This window comes from Orycteropus afer, unplaced genomic scaffold (assembly GCF_000298275.1).
Source record: "Orycteropus afer afer isolate SDZICR_OR568_19922 unplaced genomic scaffold, OryAfe1.0 scaffold00024, whole genome shotgun sequence".
NCBI lineage: Eukaryota > Metazoa > Chordata > Mammalia > Tubulidentata > Orycteropodidae > Orycteropus > Orycteropus afer.
Genome location: NW_006921611.1, coordinates 9,358,391 through 9,364,436, shown reverse-complemented (window position 1 = coordinate 9,364,436; position 6,046 = coordinate 9,358,391).

Genomic DNA, 6,046 nt, shown 5'->3' with positions numbered 1-6,046 from the left:
TAACTGGTACAACATAGCTATTCTGAATTTTTGCAAGCAGTATTCTGATCAGAATAAGAACCAGATAATTGGTTCCACTTGCCCAGTGATTAGGTGACAAGAGAGTTGGGAGTCAGTGACCCTATCTAATCATACCCAAACACACCTGCTGCCCTGCCTACTGGGCTATTGTCACCGCATGCTTCAGCTCTACTGGACTAAAGACAGACAGTGGCCAACACCTGCCCACTCTGCCTTAAGCTTCTCTGACCAATCAGCGGTCAGAGACATGCACCCACACTCCCACCTGCTACCAAATCTGCCCAGAGACAGGTGATGAGTACCTGAGTTCTGCCAAACTAGTGACTAGAGTATGACCAGACTGTTGCCTGGATATATTAAAACAGAAGAAAACAAAATATCAAGGTGAACCAAACCAGCATATAATTAGTAATAATACAACAACATTACAATGTCTCAAAGACAACAGAAAACTTCAACTCACACACACACAAAAATAAGACATGATCACTCAAACAAGGAAGCAAAGTACAGGGCCAGAAAATACTGCAAAGGAAGAAATGCTAGTGTAATTACCTAATAAGAAATTCAAAATAATTATATTTAGTTACATTTAATGGATTAAGAGAAAGCTCAAGGAAACCACAGACAAAATCAAGGAAAACACAGACAAAATCCTAAAAGAGCTAAAACAAACAAAAAAACAATACAAGAACAAGTTGACAAAATCAGTGGAAATTTAGAAATCATACTAAAATAGCAAATCAAAATCCAAAAAATTAATACTAAAATTCAAAAATGGATAACACATTGGGAGGCCGAAGGAGTAGAACTGAATCAGTGGGACACAGAATTAGTAAGATTGAAGACAAATCTCTCTCAACACCAATCTAGGGGAGAAACAATCACAAAAAAGAATTAAATGAAATGAAAAAAGCATAAGATTCATTTGAGACACCGTGAAAAAGAAAAAGAAAAAAAAGCACTGAAGAAATTGTTGAAGATTTGTTGTTGGAAGAAAATTTTCCTAACATCATGAAAGATGAGAATACTTGCCTTTAAGAAGCTCAACAAATGCCAGATAGAATAGACCCCAAAAGAAAATCACCAGGACATATCATAATCCAACTTTCCATAATCAAAAACAAAGAATCTTGAAAGCAGCTCAGGAAAAACAAAAAGTCACCTACAAAGGAGAATCAAAAAGATGAAGCTCTGATTTATCAGCAGAAATCAAGCAGGAAAGAAGACAATGGGATGACATATATAAAATGCTCAAAGAAAAAATTTGCCAATTAAGAATTATATATGCAGCAAAATTATCTTTTAAATATGATATTGAAATTGGGACATTCTCAGATAAACAGAAATTAAGATAATTTGAAAAGGAAAACAAAAAGACCAGCTTTATAAGCAATGCAAAAGAGAGTCCTCCAGACAGACAACAACCAGAAATTAAGATGTATGTAATGTCACCTGGAAATCAACCCAGAAACAGACATATAAAAAGTAAAATAAACCTATAAGATAGAAAATAGGGAACTAGATATATCTATCTGCAAACTATGATAACTAAAAAACAAAAAGAGTGAATAAAGTATGTAGTACAGAACTTCCAAATGGAGAGGAAATCAAGATGAAGTCTCATTAGAAGGGACTGCTTTAAACATGAGAAGATAATAATAAATTACAGTGTGTGGTGGTTGTGTTTGTGGGTCAACTTGGCTGGGCCTGGCAGCTGGTGGTAGTAATTCCCCATGATGAGACTGGCAATCAGCTCCAGGGTAGGATCTACCACAAGCAGCTGAGTAGCTGCTTTGGGTATGTGGTCTGCTTCCCTAGATAAGAAGCAGCTTTGGGAATAGTCTCTATCTTATGGCACACTTAGACCCTACATGCAGCCACATTATTGTTCAGCCGTCTGCCATGCTCAGCAGACCATGGTACTCGAAGCATTCTTCTACAACACCACAATTCAAAAGCATCAACTCTTCTTTGGTCTTACTTCTTCGTTGTCCACCTCTCACATGCATAAGAGGTGATTGAAAATACCATGGCTTGGGTTAGGCACGCCTTAGTCTTCAAGGAGATATTTTTGCTCTTCATCACTTGAAAGAGATCTTTAGCAGCAGATTTACCCAATGCAATATGTTGTTTGATGTCTTGACTGCTGCTTTAATTTGGTGTTGATTGTAGAACCAAGTCATATGAAGTCCTTGACAACTTCAATCTTTTCTCCATTTATCATGAAGCTGTTTATTGGACCAGTTGTGAGGAATTTTGTTTTCTTCATATTGAAGTATAATCATACTGCCAATTGTAGTATTTAATCTTCATCAATAAGTGATTCAAATCATCCTCAATTTCAGCAAGCAAAGTTGTGTCATCTTCATATCACAGGTTGTTAATGAGTTGTCCTCCAAGCCTGATGCCATGTTCTTCTTCATAAAATCCAGCTTCTCAGATTATTTGCTCAGCATGCAAGTTGAACAAGTATGGTGAAAGAACACAACCTTGATGCAACCCCTTCTTGATTTTCAGCCATGAAGTATCCCCTTCTTCTGTTTGAATGACACCCTCCTGATCTATGTACAGGTTCCTCATGAGTACAATCAAGTGTTCTGGAATTCCCATTCTTCTCAATGTTATCCATAATTTGTGAGGAGCCACACAATCAAATGCTTTTGAATAGTCAACAAGAAATAAGTAAACATCTTTCTGGTATTCTTTACTTTTACCTAAGATCCACCTGACATCAGCAATGATATCCCTCATTCCACATTCTCTTCTAAATCCAGCTTGCATTTCTGGAAGTTCTGTGTCAATATATTGCTGCAACCATTTTTAAATTATCTTTAGTAAGATTTTACTTGGATGTGATATCAATGATATTGTTTGATAATTTCCACATTCTGTGGGATCAACTTTCTTTGAAATGAGTACAAATATGGGTCTCTTCCAGTTGGTTGGCCAGTTAGCTGTCTTCCAAATCCCCTGGCACCCGAGTGAGTGTCTCCAGCATGGAATCATTTGTTGAAACTTCTCAACAGGCCACAATTCTGTGGTCCAGCCAAGTTGACACACAAACATAACCACCACAATTCTGTGTGGTTTAAGCAATTGTAATGTGGGTGGTTCTCAGGATGGGATAAAATGTGCTTGTTTTGAGCAGCCAATCCACTGAAAGGGAATTTCCCTAGGGATGTGGCCTGCTTTCAGTATATTTATGGACATCCTGGGAAAAGAGACACTCTTCTGTGGATCAGGATTCTGTTGTGCTGCCTACTATCATTCATGAGTGAACAATCCACCATTTGGCCTGGGGATCTTGGGTTCATCATTGGTTGGAGTCCACAGCCAGTATACTGCCTGCCAACCTTGAGCTTATTAGCCCCTGCAGCTGCATGAGCCAGGAAAAGCCTCCATCTTGACATTTGATCCAAGAACTGGGGACTTGCCAGGTTCTATATGTGTGTGAGCCATTTCCCTAGGATAAATTTATCTCTCTCTCTTTATAAATATATATAAGCTTTACTGATTTTGCTTCTCTAGAGAAACAAGTCTAACACAACACCCAATGAAAGAGCCCCAAAATATATGTTGTTGTTGTTAGATACCATCAAGTCATCTCCAACTCATAGTGACCCTATGCACAGCACAATGAAACACTGCCCGGTCTTGTGCCAGTTTCACAATCCTTGCTATACCTGAGCCCATCATTGTAGCCACTGTGTCTAGCCATCTCATTGAGGACCTTGCACTGCCTCATTGACCTTCCACTTTAACAAACATGATATTCTTCTCCAGAGAATGGTTCCTTCTGACATTATGACCAAAGTAAGTGAGACGAATCTGGCCATCCTTACTTCCTAGGAGCATTCTGGCTGCACTTTGTCCAGAACAGATTACGGTACCAAGAGAGTGGGTGCTACTCTGACAGATACCTAACATGTGGAAACAGGAGAGGAATGTCCTTGACCTGAGACCCTGACAGAGAGACCCCAGCATAGGCATGAGAGACAGGAGGAACAGAGCCAAGAGACTGGCATGAGAGATAGCAGGAGCACAGCCCAGAGACTGGCATTAAACAGCAACAGGCTTACCAGCCCATGGAGGAGAAAGCCGGGTGCCATTGAGTAGGTGGCTTCATGGTGGAGTGGGTCGCCTTTAAGCATTAATTGGTAAAAGTGACCAGTATGAGAAGGAGTAGCAGGTTGCCCAGCCCACGGAGTGAGAAAGCCAAGTGCATTTTGGGCTGAGTTTTCCAGTGGAGTGGGTTGCCTTCAGCACTAATGAGCAGAAGCAGAGAGACCAAGGAAAGAGAAGCAGAGCTGCCTCAGCCTGAAAAGTTAAGACCATGGTCTTTGGGGGTGGAATCACCACAGGCCCCTAGGTTTCAAAGAACCAGACCTTCACCACCTTGGCTCTGGAGTGTGGGGCTGCTCATTCATGTGAGCCAGTGGGATGGGGCCATAGCCGTTGCCCAAGAGTGAGGGGGGCAGGGCTGCCATACCCAAGAGGGAGAGGAATGGGGCCCACCAAGCCAAGGAAGTGAGGTTGCCACTCAGGAACTTGGGGACTAGAGTCACCCATTGAAAGATATCTGTCACCTATTGAAGATCTGTACAGGTGCCAAGTTGACAAGGGGTGAAATTGTGGTAGTTATGTTTGTGTGTCATCTTGGCTGGGCTTGGTTGAGTAGCTGAGCAGCTGGTGATAGTTATTCCCCATGATGAGAACGGCAATCAGCACCATGGTGGGATCTACCACAAGCAGCTGAGTAGCTGCTTTGGGCATGTGGTCTGCTTCCTGTATATAAGAAACAGCTTTGGGAATGGTCTCTAGTTTATGGCACACTTAGACCCTGCATGTAGCTGTGTCATTGTTCAGCAGCCTGCCATGCTCTGCTAACCTTGGGACTTAAAATGGACTTAAATTAATGGCCTGCCATGTGGTTTGGTAACACCGGGACTGTGCCATTTTATTTCTCATCGTTAGGCTTGTTAGCCTCAGCAGCCAGTAGCTACCTGAGTGAAGAGATGCCTCTACTTCAATGGGCCAGGAGCAAGAATCTAAGCTGAAGCCCAAGGTTGAGAGACTTTCACACGGCCCCTAGAGCCTGGCACTTTGAACTCAAACTTCTAACCTCCTGAACTGTAAGAGAATAAACTCCTGTTTGTTAAGGCCATCCCATTAGTGGTATATATTCCTGTCAGAGTGGCACTAGGTAATCAGAACACAGTGTAACCTCAAAGAAAATCAATAAACCTTTACATCAAAATGAAACAGAAAAAAATTATAAAGTTTCAGAAATCACTAAAGCAATCCCAACAAAGGATAAGATAAGAAAATCCATAAACAAAATGAACTTGTCACAGAAAGATGTATGGAACAAAGAAATCAAATACCACACAGAAGAACACAGCAAAATAGCAGTAGTAAATTCATGTCTATCAATAATTACATTGAATGTTAAGTGGATTAACCATACAAGTCAAGAGACAGAGAGTAGCAGAATGGGTAAGAAAATATGACCCATCAATATGCTGTCTACAAAAGACATACTTTAGACACAAAGACAAAAATAAACTAAAAATCAAAGTTTGCAAAAACATATATGAAACAAATGACAACGAAAACAAAGTATCGCAAATGCTTATATTCAACAACAAAAATGGTAGCTATACATGTGGACTTTGCCAGATGGAGTACAGAGGAATCAGATTGATGAGATCTGTGGGAAGAGGCAATGGAGAAGCTCAATCTCTTCAGCCAAAAGAAGGCCAGGGGCTAATTGTGGAACAGACCATAAACTGCTCAAATGCAAGTTCCACTTGAAGTTGAAGACATTTAAAACAAGTCTATGAGAGCCAATATATGACCTTGAATACATCTTTCCTACAGAAGAGCAGTCAGCCCCAGGGTTACAGGTGAGGAGAGACAACACAGGGACACCCAGAGTAGCAGGCCAGAAGAGCAGGAGAAGGGGGATAAAACCTTGAACCCGGACAGAAGAGCAATCAGCTGAAGGGATTAGGCAAGGAGA